This window comes from Talpa europaea (genome assembly GCF_964194135.1).
Source record: "Talpa europaea genome assembly, chromosome: 4".
Lineage (NCBI taxonomy): Eukaryota > Metazoa > Chordata > Mammalia > Eulipotyphla > Talpidae > Talpa > Talpa europaea.
The window spans coordinates 100,495,504-100,511,263 of record NC_140070.1 but is presented as its reverse complement, the minus strand read 5'-3'; positions in this window follow the sequence as shown (position 1 = coordinate 100,511,263).

The window sequence follows — 15,760 nt, the reverse complement described above, 5'->3', positions numbered from 1 at the left end:
TGATACTAGTAAAAAGCACAAAGAAGCAGGCATTGAGTGGCCTGGTCACTGAGCTTTGGGAAATGAACTGAAACGCGCCATCACGAAGACTTGTTTTTCCACCGCCCCGTCCTAGGGTTCCGTTCACAAAGCTGGATCTCAAAGATGTGCCAAAAGCCAAGAAAAAAAGATAAAAGAGCAGGATAGCACTTAAAATCGCAACTGCAGCCCAGAGGGGCTTGTTCTTTAATTCATGCCTAACTTAATATTTTTCCAAGAGACTAAAGTGCCAGATGGAATTTAAATAATGAAATTATTTAAAAAGATAGGTGTCTTTAGAAAAAATAAGGAACGATCCTGTGATTTGTTCTGCCTCTTTCCATTCCCTCTTTGTATGGAGGGTTTGATGGCATAAATGGTTAATGTTGGTCATAACAGGGTTGGCTCTTGTATCATAGAATCAGAACTTTTTACACAAACAAAATTCAGTAAGAAATGGGGGAAAAACAAAAGTACATCTTTGAGAAACCCTTTCATATTTATTTATTTATCTCTTCCTGAACCATAAATTTCATATTTGGAATATTACTATATTGACAGATTCTTGCCTGTCTGCATTTTTTCTAGGGTCTGTATAGGTCCATGACAGATGCTGTTCATTATTTCCTGGAAAACATTTTTTTTTTAAAGAAAATGTGGTTTTTAGTAAAAAGATACAAGAGACACTGGGCCACGAAAGAAAAGATGCTTGTTACTTCTGTGATTGTGTTCCTGGAGCCCCACAGGAGATCCATCCTGAAAGAGCAGGGTCATGTGGGCAGCACAGGGCGGGCAGGAAGGCAGGTGGAAAGGGCTTTGGCTTCTGGGCAGCCCCTGTGCAGGGCTGTTCAGGCCTCCCCCAATGTCACACTAGCTTCCTCCTAATGAGGCAGTACCTGATGCCTTTCATTTGTCAGTAGATGACTTTCTCCTTGTTTGACAAGTAAATGTTAGTGGGTTGTTACAGGAGTTGTTTTGTTTTCAAAGTAATTATTTTCACAAGAGATAAGATTGAGACAAAAGGTATGTCTTAAGGTATGCTCCTGGGAGAACTGCCGTATATTTGTCACAGCTCAGGTTTGCAATTTTGCTCAAATGCATTTTACACCACTATAAAGAGACTCCTTTTTTGATTAGTTATCTGGCTTGGATGGCCGTGCATTCACCAGATATTTTACAAAATCCTCACTCTATTTTGTGCATTGTAGATCTCGTCAAACTTGTTTTGGTGAATATCTCTTCTAAGTCACACATTAAGCAATGTACAAATGATTTCTTCCCAGATTTGTTTCCCAAATTGTTTACAACATTGAACCTGATAATGATTTGAAAAGAGCGGCTTCCACCCCCCACCCCCCCCAGAATTGTCTCACACTCACTCTTCCCACTGTGCTTTTTGCCCTCATTCCTGCAAGCACAGTTATCACAGGGAGTGGCCTCCTGATTTTCACTTATTGGATTAAACAGAAACCATCAGCTGCTGCATGTGCTATTTTTCTCAGAGGGCTAAACTCAGAACCTAACCATTGCAGCCATCCCAATATTGATGGAAAGCTGAATTTCCTTTAGTATTACTTATTTTCTCCACTTGATGGTTCTTGACTTTGTAAAAATTTAAATAAATGAATGTCTATACTTTTTATAAACAAAAGTGAAAATACTATGAACAGGAAAAATGCTACTATCAGATGTTATTTAGAAAGCATTTATCTTGCATTTCTTTATTCTTTCTAATTATCTAAAATTCAATAAAAGTTTATTCATATAAAAACATGTTGTCATTAATTATTACACACCAATGATTTTGTTTTCGGTATTTCCATTAATGTTAAATAATCTTGCCCCATCCTGTTAAATGGTATAATCATTTTAATGAGCATTTTGTATTCCAAAACTTGTTTAACCTTTCTCTTATCGTTAGAAATTTGAGTCCAGTTCCCATATATATGAATAATGATGTAATGACCCTTTTCATGCATTGAACTACTCTCATATGTCCTAGTCTGACAGTTCACAAAGGACACAATCCAAGACAGCTCTTTTCATCCCTGAATCTTGGTCATCTAGCAAAGTGCCTAATATGGGTGTTGAATAGATAAATACTGATGATTTCCCAACTCAAGTTGCCAAGTTTCAGCTTAGAAAGTTATGATGGTGATTGTAGTTTTCGAATCTTTTTAAAAGTTTTCTGTTTGTTTATGCATATAAGAACTGGGGTGCAGGCCAGAGGTGCACAGGGGGAGAGAAATCACCAGAGACAGAATGGGGAGCAGAACAAAGCAGGTTAACTGAGATACACTGCTGAGGGGTGCAGTGGGTGAGACAGGAGAGGTCTGTTGTGCCATGTGGGCTAGCTCCCTGGCTGGGATAGAAGTCTTGCTGCAGTGGCTGCTGATAGTTTGCTAGCGCTGAGACTTTAACCCCTTGCACCACCAGGGAGGCCCATAGTTTTTGAATTTTAATAGATGTTCTTTATTTAAAATTTTTTATTTTGAGATAATGTTATATTAATATGCAATTGTAAGAAATAATAGAGTTTCATATACCCCTCACCTAATTTCTTCCAGTGGTAAAATCTATTAAACCATTATACAGTGTCATAAATCTACATGCATGCAATTCATCAACTTTGCTCAGATTTCAGCAGTTAACATGCTGTCCGGTGTGTGTACACACCTGTATGCCTTATATGCAATTTTATCACGTGTAGATTTATATGATCAGAACAGTCGAATGTTTCCCTGTGCTATCCTTTTTTTTTTTTTTTTTAAGATTTATTTATTTATTTATACAAGAACGCAGGTACAGTCCAGATGTGTGGGAGGGTTAGAGAATTCACTAGAGACCGAGCAGGTTAACGGAAAAGACAGACTGACGAAATACACTGCTGAGGGGAGCAGCGGGCAAGACAGGAGAAATCTGCAGCGCCATGTGGGACCCTCGCCGGCCGGCCGGGATTGAACTGGCGCTGCAGAGGCTGCAGACAGCTTCACAGCGTGGCGCTCAACCACCTGTGCCACCAGGGGCGGCCCCCTGTGCTATCCTTTTATAGTCACAGATACCCTCCACTCTTAATCCATAATTTGTGTTCTCCATCTCTGCAATTGTAATTTCAAGAATGCACTATGAATGAAATCATGCAATATGTAACATTTAAGGAATGACTTTTTCTCAGTGTAGTTTTCTTGAGATCCATCAAAGTTGTTTCATGTCTCAAAGTTCATTCCATTTTATTTTTGAGTCGTATGCCATGGTACGGCTATACCACAGTTTAATCACGTACTCATGGAAGGATATGAAGGGTATCTAGTTCTTTCTAGTTTGGGGCTGTACAAATAATGCCACTGTGAACGCTTTTTGTACAGGCTTTTATATGACTGTAAGTTTTCATTCTTTGAGATAAATGCTTAACAGTGCAGTTGCTCCAGCACCAATTATTGAAGCTGTCCTTCCAATAAATTGCTCCTGTACCTTTGAAAAAAATTATTTAGACCTCCTCGTGTGGGTCTGTTTCTGAATTCCTTAATTATTCCACTGATCTTTTATTTACCCCTTCATCAATATTATGCTAATGCAGTAGCTATTTAACAAGCTTTCACTTCTGGTAGAGAGGTTCCTCCCACTTTTTCTTTTTCAAAATTGTTTTAGCTATTGTAGGTCCCATGCCTTTCCATATGAATTTTAGAATAGATGGTCTATGACTACAAAACACCTTGCTGTTTTAATGGAAATTTCATTAAACCTGTAGATCAATTTGGTGAGAACTGGTGTCTACTATAATGAGCCTTCTCTTCAACGAACATGGTATGTTTTTCCATTCATTTTTGTTATTTTCAGGATATAGATACTGTATATGTTATATTAGTTTATGCCTAAGTAATTTTCTCTGAAGCAATTGCAAAAGTTAGCTTTTTGGTTTTCTATATTTGTTGTTAGTAAGTAGAAGTATTATTTTGTCTATTGATTTTGTATTCTGCAACCTTTGCTAAGCTTACTCTTCAGAGCTTGTTTTGGTTTTCATTTTGTAGATTCCTTGCCATTTTCTACATTTATAATCCTGTTGTCTGTAAATATTTTTCAAATTTCTTCCTCTTCAATCCTTGTGCCTTTTTGATGCTTCATTGCAATGGTTGGTGCTTACAGTCCTATGTTAAATAAAAGTGGTGAGTGTGCTATCCTTCTTTTGTTCCTACAGGGAAAGCATTAATTCTTTTACCATTAAATATGATGTGAACTATAGGCTTTTGTAGATTTTTTTTATTTTTTTTTTTTATTTTTTTTTATTTTTATTTTTTATTTTATTTATACAAGCACTGGGTACAGTCAGAAGCGTGGGAGGGCGAGAGAATTCACCAGAGCCAGAGCGGGGAGCAGAGCAGGCAGAAGGACCGAAGTACACTGCTGAGGGGAGCAGCGGGCGGCAGGGAGAGGTCTGCGCGCCTGTGGGACCCTCCTCCGGTGGCCTGGGAGCAGCCGGGGATAGAACCGGCGCTGCAGAGGCCGTGGGCAGCTTCGCAACCCAGCGCTCAACCGCTGCGCCACCGGGGAGGCCCGTAGATTTTTTTTAATCATCTAAAGAAGTTTTACTCTATTACTAATTTGTTGAGTGTCTATCATGTATGGGTGTTGTTGGATTTTGTCGTGTTTTTTCTGCGTCAATTGAGACAATCTTTTTTTCTCCAGTCTGTTTATATACTGGATTATACTGACTTATTTTCAAACTGATCTTTTTCAGCCTATTTATATGCTGATTATAATGAGTGAACTGGACTGGCATACCTGGAAAAAACTGCAGTTCATCATGGTGTATACTTTTTTAAACATTGCTGGATTTAATTTGCTAATATTTGTTAAGAAGTTTTTTCTATAAGTGCTTAAAATTCTCTAGTAAAATCTCTGTCTATAAAGATTTTTTTACAAGCTTTTAAAACTGTTAATTCAATTTCTCACTCAATTCTATAGATACAGGATTATTCAGGTTGTCTCTTTCATCTTGGTTGAGTTTCAATAGCTTGTGGGTTTTGAAGAAGTTATTAATTCTATGTTGTCAGTTTTATGAGCATAAAGTTATTTGGATTATTCACTTATTAGCCCTCTAACGGGAGTAGGCTCTCAGTTGATCATCTCTTGTTTTATACCTGATGTTGGTGATCTGTGCATTTCTTTTTTATTTTTATCAATTTTATCCTGTTTGTCATTTTATTAACATTTTTCAAATAGATCTCTTTTAAATTTATTTTCTATTTTTTTCAGTTTAATTGATTTATACATTGTATTATTTCCTCCCTTCCACTCACTAAGGGTTTATTTTTTCTTTAAATTTTCTAAGGGTAAAGATTATTGATTTGAAGCTTTTTTTTTTTTTTCTCTAATATAAGCATTTAGAAGTAGCATTTCCCCCTTACACTTCTTGGACTGCATCCACATATTTTGACATGTATTTTCATTTTCATTCATTTGTATCTTTTTAAAAAATTCCCAGGAGAGAATTTCTCTTTACCTGTGGATTGTTGGAAATGTATTAAATTTCAAGTTATTGAAGATGTTTTTCTTGTCTTCCTGTTAATGATTTTGGGGTTGGATTCTATATGATTTTAATTTTTTAAAAATTGTTGGAGTTTATTTTGTGGCCTAGGACATAGCCTATGTTAGTACATGTTCCATGGGCTCTTAAATAAAAAATGTTTATTCTGCTATTATTGGGTGAAACATTCTGCATATTTCAATTAGATCCTGTTGGGTGGTTGTGTTTGTCAGTTTTTTATCCTTACTGATATTCTGTTTCATGATTCAACTGCTGAAACTAGTGAATGGAAACCCCCAACTCAGTGGAACAGTGTATTTGTATATTTCTTCTTTCAAGTTTTGCTTAATATATTTTGAGACTCTCTTGTTTTTTGGTACATTAGGAATCTTATGTCTTTCTGGTGGATTTATCCTTTTATCATTACATAGTACCCCTCTTTTTCCATATTAATTTTCTTTGCTCCGAAGTCTGCTTTATCTGGAATGAATTTACCACTCCTATGTTTTTTAAAACTATTGCTTGCATGGTAAACCACTCTCCAACCTCTCGCAATATTCCTGTCATCATTTGAAGTGTTACTAGCATATTAAACTATTGGATTACTACTTTGCAAATATCTGCATTTTAGCTGATTCATTTAGAACATTTACATTTAAAGTAATTATACGTTTATGACATAAATCTATTTTATTTTTGTTTCTTCCTCTATTTCTTTTCTATTTCTCTTTTTTTTTATCTCCTTGTGGATTACTTGATCCCTTTTTGGTTTCTGAATTATAGCATCTTGGAATATATCACATTGTAGAGTTTTTTTAGTGTTCTAGACATTACAATATCATATGTAACATAACAGTCTACTTGTATTAACATTTTACCATTTTAATGTATGAAAACTTACTTCCATATATATCCCTTTTCTATCCTCATTTTTAAATAACTTTTTCTTGATTATCAGATGGTATATAATTTTTGTTTCCATCACTAAATAATTCATTGTACACGTGCTCATATGTCTACTTTTTTGTTCTTTTTTCCTGCTGGTGTGAGAATCCTTTTATCATTTCCTTTATGTTTGAAAGACTGCTGTTAGCCATTTAGAAGGGTAGCTCTGCTAGCAACAAATTCCCTCAGACAATTTGTCTGAGAATGTCTTTATTTCCTCTCCTTCATCCCTCACTGGACATAGTGTTTATTCATGGGTGACAGTTCTTTCAGTCCTTGAAAAATTTGGGAAGTGTCTAGCCATTATTTCTTAAAATAGTCTTTCAACTCCACTCTTTCTCATCTCTTTCTGGGACTGATGATGTATCTTTTGTTCCCACACAGGTTCCCATCTTTTTAGTCTGTTTCTCTCTATTGTTCAGGGTAAGTCCTATTGATCTGTCCTCACGTTTGCTGACTGCTGTCCTCTGTCATTTCCACTCTACCCTTGAGTGTCTCCAACAATTTTCAGTTGCTGATATTTCTTTAATTGAAAACTTCTACTTGATTCTTTTTACAATCAAACTTTATTAATTAGAATTGCAACTTAAGTTATATTGAGATATAATTTACGTACTGTAAAACTCACTCATGTTAAGTGTAAAATTCAATTGTTTTTTGGTATCTTTACAGAGTTATGCAAACATCACCATAATCTAATTTTAGAATATTTTCATCACCCTGGAAAGAAACCTGTACCCACACTGATAGTCACTTCTTATTCCATACTACCTTTAGCCTAGGCAAACACTAATCTACTTTCAATCTGTATAGATTTGCCTTTTTTTTTTTTATAGAGGCATGTTTTATTTATTTATTTGTTTGTTTGTTTTTGTTTATGCATGCACTGGGTACAGTCAGAAGCGCAGGAGGGTGAGAGAATTCACCAGAACCAGAGCGGGGAGCAGAGCAGGCAGAAGGACCTAAGTACACTGCTGAGGGGAGCAGCGGGCGGCAGGAGAGGTCTGAGCGCCATGTGGGACCCTCCTCCCGTGGCCCGGGAGCAGCCAGGGATTGAACCGGCGTGCAGAGGCCGCGGGCAGTTTCACAACCCAGCGCTCAACCGCTGCGCCACTGGGGAGGCCCAGATTTGCCTTTTTGAACATTTCATATAAATAGTCTCATAAAATGTGTGTGGGGGGTGGTGAGGTGACTTGCTTATTTCACTTAGCATAATATTTTTAGATTCATCCATGGTATAATATGCATTTTTCATTCCTTTTTTTTTTTTTTACTATTTTCTAGTTTTTCATTTTGTTTCAAGAGAATTCATAATTGCTTTTTTTTTTTTTAATGGATAGCAGTGTTTTTTTTATTTTTAGATTTATTTATTTATTTACACAAGCACTGGGTGCAGTCAGAAGCGGGGAGGGTGAGAGAATTCACCAGAGCCAGAGTGGGGAGCAGAGCAGGCAGAAGGACCGAAGTACACTGCTGAGGGGAGCAGCGGGCGGCAGGAGAGGTCTGCGTACCATGTGGGACCCTCCTCCGGTGACTGGGGAGCAGCCGGGAATTGAACCAGCGCTGCAGAGGCTGCGGGCAGCTTAGCAACCCAGCACTCAACGGATGCACCACCGGGGAGGCCCCCATAATTGCTTATTGAAGCATTTTTATTGTGGCTTGAAAAATCTTATCAGATAATTCAAACCGCTGATTCATTTTGATGTTGACTTTCATTATAGTCTTCTCTTGTGTTGTGATTTTCCTGGTTCTTGGGGTGATAAGTGATTTTTTATTTTTTCCTCTACATTTTGGTTAATATGAGACTCTGGAAACTCTTTTTAATGTTTTTTTTTTTTAAGGTAGGCATTTTGCTTGTTGAAGTACAGCACACAGGGGTATATATGTTTAGTTTCCTGCTGGGCCCCACTGACATCCCCTGGCAAAAGTAGAATATTTACTCTTTCCCTTTGCAGATGGGTGAGGAAGAAGGATAATCTCCCTCAAGGATATGCCTTTGACATAATTCTCTTCAGTTGACTTGTTCTTTATTCTTTCTTTCCTCTTTCTCTGTCTCTGTTTGTTTTACACAATATTGTTGCCTTCCCAGCAGAGGAAGGAGGAAGCAGAGCATTGGCTCACAGCTACAGGGTGGGAGCAGAAACTCAACTCCATGCTGCTCCACTAATGCTGATGTGAGGGAGGGATGGCTGCAGGAGGCCACCTCATGCTGTTGGTGATGGTAGCTAGATGGAAGTTCACGTCCCTCAGAGGAAGGGAGAAGTGTATTGTACCACTACCTATTGCTGATGTCAGTGCAGCTTTAGCCCTCCATGGGGGAGCAATGAGGAGTACCCAGGTTTCTATGGAGTCCCCCTTCTTTTCACTGTTCCGAGTATTCCTATGGATTTTTGAAATGTCCAAGTTGTTTTTCTTTTCGTAAAAGGGATGACTCTCTTACAATGGTGCTTACAATGGGATCTTTCTATCTTGGCTGGAAGCAGAAATCCTAGAATATTACTTTTTAAAGTAATCAATAGTTAAATAAATCCTATACTACCTATTTGGGAGCTTCGAATATTATCAATTGTGCATTAAATAAAATTTCTGTTCCTGGTTTGGCTTATTCAGTTCCTTCCACACATGGTTCCCAGTCTTTCTGTTCTCATTTTCTACTATTTCTACGAGATTTTCCTGTACAACACATCTGATCCAAATACTCCATACTTCATAAACCTCTCATTTTTCATTCTAGTGAGAATACCTGCTTCTTCTCACAAGCTGTATTATTTGCTACCTATAAAGGAAATATAAAAACTTGTATTATATTCCTGTATTTGTATGGCGCCTTCTATACTGTAAAGTGAGTTATTTCACAATCATTTTTGATCCCTTACTAGGTGCTAAACTCTGTTCTTGGAGAAAATAAGCCACAATAGCTATATTCATAGAGCTCATATGGGAGAAGTACAGTCCCATAAACAAATCATTGCAATTATAAATATGTAAGTGGATATTTATGCAAGTTTAGGTAGACAGGACTTGCTGTATCTTGGCTATGGTTACAGAACTTAACACCTTGCTTCATTCATAGAAAGTGTTTTGAAGAATGTGCTAGATTGATGAAATTGAAAATATATAATTGATTTCTACTGTTAGGAGTTTTAGCTAGCAGTCAAATTTTAGAAAATTCACAAAATAATGGTGCATCAGCATTGTTCCATCAAAGGGCAAATGATTGTAACAATTCCTTGGTGGCATTTGGTGTTATATTAGTGAGATACTGTGATTTATTATATACATTTGGACTTTGTTGCCATTTCTGACATGAAACTCCTAAAACTCTTGGAATTTCCTAAGAAGAACATGATAAGGGTGTCTTTGTTAATGAGGAGACTGGGACCCCATCTGAGGATATGTGTTGATTGCCAGGGGAGTCACCCATTTGATTGCAGAGTTGAAATTTACACTGGTGAATTCAGTCAGCGGTCAGTGGTTTGATCAATCATGTCTATGTAGTGAAGTTTTCATAAAAACCCAAAAGGATGGGGTTCAGGGACATCACACATTGGTGAGCGTGCAGAGATTTGGGGAGAGTGGGGACTGAAAAGTGTGCATGGAAGCTCAGTGTCCCTTCCCACATACCTTGCCCTGTGCATCTCTCCCAACTGCCCACTGCCAAGTTGTATCCTGTTCTAAGTTCATACACCATCTAGTAAGTAAAAATGTTTCTCTGAGTTCTGTGAGCTGCTCTAGCAAATTAAACCTAAAGGTGGAATAGTGGGAACTTCTGGTATTTAGTTGGTCAAAAATAGGTAACAATCTGGGCTGTGACCGTCATTTGAAGTCCAAAGAGAGGGTTGTCAGAACTTCCAATCTTTTACTGTGTGGTCAGAATCACAGGTAACGATCTGGCTTATCACTGGTGTCTGAGGTGGGAAGTCTTGTAGGACTGAGCCTTTTACCTGTGGAATAGGATGTTATTTCTAGACAGTGTCAGAATTGAGCTAAATTATAGGCTATCCAGCGTATGTCTGGAGAACTACTTGTTGTATATGTGGGGGGCCCTGCTCCCATATTATAAATTAAGTCCAGGTAATTAAAAAAATTAAAAATGTGGTGTTCTTTGGAAAAGTTGTAGCGATAACATACTAAATGCAGTGATTTGGAAGAATTCCACACTGTTACTTGTTTTGTGCTTACTATATGGCAGACACTTTATTTTTGTTTTAAGATTTATATTTACTTATGTATACACAAGAACTGGGGTGTAGGCCAGAGGTGTGGGGGGGGTGGTGGTGAGAGGACTCCCCAGAGACAGAGTGGGGAACAGAACAGACAGACTGACTGAAATACAGTGCTGAGGGGAGCAGCGGGTGAGCCAAGAGAGGTCTGCTGCGCCATGTGGGTTGCTCCCTGGCTGGGGATTGAACTCATGCTGCAGTGGCTGTGGATAGTTTCATAGTTCATTTAACCTCATCATAATCTTATGTCAAATATATGATTACTCATATTTTACTAAGTCTAAGAGGGATCAACCAATTTGGGCAAACTAGTAAGTAAGCTGCCAGTAACTTTTCTCAGTAGATACTCCTTTTGAGTGATCCAATATCTAAAGAGAGATCTGGGGTCCTTTTAGGCCCTCTTTCTAAAAAGCCATCGAACTTGTGCTTAGAAAAGTAATACCTTAAAAGAAAATGTTCTGAAGAGAAATGCAATCCAGAGAATAGGTGACCTGTAAATTCTATGTGCATACAGTTATTTATAACTTTTCCTCACAGCACCCATGAATAAGGAGTTATTTCTTTATTTTAAGTAAAGGCAGGGCTCAGAATTCTAACTTAATCATAAGATGTTAACAATAGAGACAAATGATTAGATAAAGCAATAAATGTGTCTACTATTTATTTAGCACTATGAATTCACTTGAGACCTGACTAATTTTGGCAGGTTAGATAGCTAGGTAATTTAGCCCAGACAATTGTACTTTAAAGCCACATTTCTATGTCCTTCATCATTTTCCCTCTAGTTCATCATAGTAATAGCAGCTTTGCATTTTGTGTTTGGACAGAATTCTATGTCCATATATGAGTTGTAATTGTCCATTATATTGGAAAAGTTACAAACTTCTCTAAGACTAATTCATCTACATATGGAATCACAGTGGCTACCTTTACCATTATGAGTAATAAATGAAACAATGCACCTAGAGTGAAAACATAGTGTCTGGCCTTATTTTTTTTTTTAAAGAACTCTTAATATTAGCCATATTTAGTCTCATTCAGAAGCTTTAAATTCTAGGCGATAGCTAAGTCATTTACACCTCCTCAGTATTCCAACTCTTCTTGCCAGAGGTACTATTTGAGTGCTGCTGCTTATAAAATAGCCCTTTGAGTCTCTTTTTGTTTAAGAGAAAGGAGAAGACTCAATAATTATTGTCTGTCTGCCCAAATAGTCCCTTGTTTCCTATTTTCTTGCATTTTATTCTAAAATAGTACATCTATGTTCTGATTACCATCAATTTTAAATCACTGTGGGGAATGAAGAGAACAGAAAAACATCAACATTTACAGAGTACCTACTATATTCCAGACAGTGTGCTAATCACTTCACGTGAATTCTATGCAATCTCACAGTGCACTTCCAAATTTGGAATAATGCCAACTTTATAGATGAGGAAACCGAGACTTACCTAGGTTAAGTAATTTGCTCAAGGTCACACATCTAGTAAATTGTCAGAGTCAAGGGTGGTATTGCTCATGTATGACCATAGACTGACACAGCTAATAAATCAAGTCTGGGCACTGCCTCAAATTTGGTATGGTGTACACAGAACTCTTTTTTTTTTTTTTTTAATTTTCTAGAGGCATGTCTTATTTATTTATTTATTTATTATTTGTTTGTTTGGTTTATACATGCACTGGGTACAGTCAGAAGCGTGGGAGGGTGAGAGAATTCACCAGAGCCAGAGCGGGGAGCAGAGCAGGCAGAAGGACCCAAGTACACTGCTGAGGGGAGCAGCGGGCGGCAGGAGAGGTCTGCTCACCATGTGGGACCCTCCTCCGGTGGCCGGGGAGCAGCTGGGGATCGAACCGGCTGCAGAGGCTGCAGGCAGCTTCGCAACCCAGCGCTCAACCGCTGCGCCACCGGGGAGGCCCTGGTGTACACAGAACTCTTAATCCCTTCCAGTCGATCTTTGCCCAAATGTTTCTTTAATGATTAGACAAAATTTCCATCTCTGACTTCTAGCCCATTAAAATAATTTTCTCCACACAGTTAAGGTTTTTGAGTTTCCCTTTTTAATTCCTACACATTAGGGAGTCTTAAAGCCTTGTAATTTTTCTCATCAGTTTCCTAGGGCATTTGCAATTTGCATAAGGACTAGTTCCCCTCACCAAATTTAGCTCTGCTGTCAGAGCTATTGCAAGAAGAGGAGGAATTTGAGGAAATTCTTTTAGGTGAGAAGTTTTGGGGGAGACAGAATTGTCTGAAGAATGTGGTGGAGTTGGGAGGATCTGCTAACTAATGAATGCACTGTGCTGTCTTGGGCCCTGAGCCCCACTTCCAGCTCTGTCACTTCCTCACCCACTTTAGATATATTGTTTAGACTCTCCGAGGCTCATTTTCTTCAAGTGTAAATTGAGAATCATAATTCTTATATCATTTTTTTGTGAGGATCCAATTGGATAATGTATGAAGTGGCATATTTCTTGATAAATTGTACCTGTTATTATTTTTAATTTGTGTGTAATTTATTTAAATTTTATAAGGCAAGGATAGCTCTAGTGGAGACTATAAAAGAGCTGAGCCTCATATACAATCAATCATAATCCTCCCTCTTTACTTCTTTTTTCAGAATCAGGTGGTCAGGGCTGTGTTCACCCCTGTTGCTTCACAGGGCCATTCCTCTATTATGATGTAGGTAAAAGCTATGATTTTCCAGGTCCCAGTCCTTTTATTATAGAGATCAAAATTTCAAATGCCTAACAGGATAAAGTAAATAAGGTACATGGGCACATGGGGAGTAATGTCCTTGAGACTTATACCCTGCCCAGAGTTTAACCACTACGCAACTCCCACCAACAGTTGCTATTAGGAATCTAGGCCCAGGATGGCCAAGTCGCTTGAATCTTCAAGAGAAGCCAGAAATGCTGATTTGTGTATCTCCTGAATCGTATATGCAAACAATGATAAAAAAAAAAAAACAAAAAACTAAACCCTGCTTAACTTAATTATACATGTCTGCAGGCCTTTGATGGCCTGTGGGTCCAGTACTTGCAATCTCTACTATAGAACTGACCCAATTCTAGCAGCTTCATGGGCTGATTCATCCTGGAGCTCTCCTCTGCTTAGTAGTGTCTACTGACCAGCAATTATGTACTAGGCACTGTTCTAAGCACTTTACATCTATTAACTCATTTAATCCTCACAACTATATTAAGTAGGTACTATTGATGGAGGATAAGAATTTGAAAAGGAAACATTACAAGCTGGAGATAGGGGTAAACACAGTCATTAAACAACCTATATAGAAAAGTAAAGAATTTCTAGCACAGACTGGAGGTGGGGATACGGAGATTAAGGGTTTTTGTAAAAGAATCACTGGTCCTTCCCAACTGATCTAGCCAAAGCAATAGAAAAAGAATGACCAACCCTAGAAATAATTAATTTAACAGCAATTAACAATCAGAAGAAGACTATCAGTGCAATTTTTGCCCTGGCCTGGGCCAGCAGCCCTTCTGCCCACCAGTGACTATGACGATGCTTTTTTTCTCTCTGCAGGGCAGCAGCCTTTCTGCCCGCCGTGACCTGTGATCTTGCCGCGGCTTCTCTTCACTGACCTCCCTCAGCAGAGGTGGCTCTCCTCCCAAGGCTGCCCACCTGTGACCATGCAGGGCTCTCTTTTAGCAAACCTGACTCTTCCGAGGGCAGCTCTTTCTGCCCACTTTGCAAGTGTCCTTTTCCTTTTCTCCCTTTTCATAGTAAACCTGCCCTTTGGAATAACTAATGTCTCTGTGTCAGTGGAAACTCTGTCCTGGTGAAAGGGAAGCTCTGGTGAAACTTTTCCCAGAGTGAACCCAAGTGGTGGAGTTTTGTAGAGTGCGGGGTCCTTGGGTTCACTCTGGGAAAGGTTTTACCAGGGCTCCCGTTTCAGCAGCACACAGCAAGTTTCCCAGGCGAGTTTCTCCATGAGACAGAGACGTTAGTCATATTTAAAGAACAGGTTTATTAGGGAAAGGGAAAGGGACAGGTTTCCTGAGAGAGGCCTGCATGGTTGCAGGCCCTGGGGACAGCGGCCTCCACTGAGGGAGGTCAGTGAAGAGAAGTCCTGGCATGGTACAGGTCACAGCAGCCAGAAACCTGCTGCCCTATAGAGGGAGAGAGTTGGTGAAAAGTGTGGAACCAAGCTTAGCCAAGGCTTCGCCATTTTGTGTATTCGCCATCTTGATATTTTAGTTCTTGCAAAACTGCATTCAGGAGATAGTTTCAACAGTCACAGCCCTCACCCCACTTGTTGACATAAAGTCAAACCATCCCCAGCTGCCAATGAGGGCGGTCTTATCCATAAATGGGGCTGCATCTCTACCCGTCCAATCAGCTTAAGACTATAACCACGTGCGCCAAAATGCATTCTAGTAGCCAATGGGTGATAACCGGCATGATTTGATTTTTGAACCAATCTGTAATCTTATAAAAAACCCCTACTTCGGGCCTCCCCGGTGGCGCAGCGGTTGAGCGCTGGGTTGCGAAGCTGCCCGCGGCCTCTACAGTGCCGGTTCGATCCCCGGCTGTTCCCCGGCTACCGGAGGAGGGTCCCGCATGGCGTGCAGACCTCTCCTGCCACCCGCTGCTCCCCTCAGCAGTGTACTTCGGTCCTTCTGCCTGCTCTGCTCCCCGCTCTGGCTCTGGTGAATTCTCTCACCCTCCCACGCTTCTGACTGTACCCAGTGCTTGTATGTATAAATCAATCAATCAATAAATCTTTAAAAAAAAAAAAAAAAAACCCTACTTCCCTTGTTTGGGCTCTAGATCTCTGCCACTGCGTCTGTGCATGTCGTGAACCCGGACTCTAGCCCGTAATAAACTCCTTTGTGTTCTTGCATGGGCTGCACTTGGGGGCTGCACTTGTCCTCGGGGGCTGTGTGTCCTTGGGGGCTGCACTTGTCGACACTGGGCACGACAAAAAGAAGCACCTGCATGGTCATAGGTGGGCAGTGGGAGTGCTGCCCTGAGCCTGTGCAGAGACTGTACTGATACAGCTGTTTTCTCTTTGGGAGGGGTCACTCCTCCGTG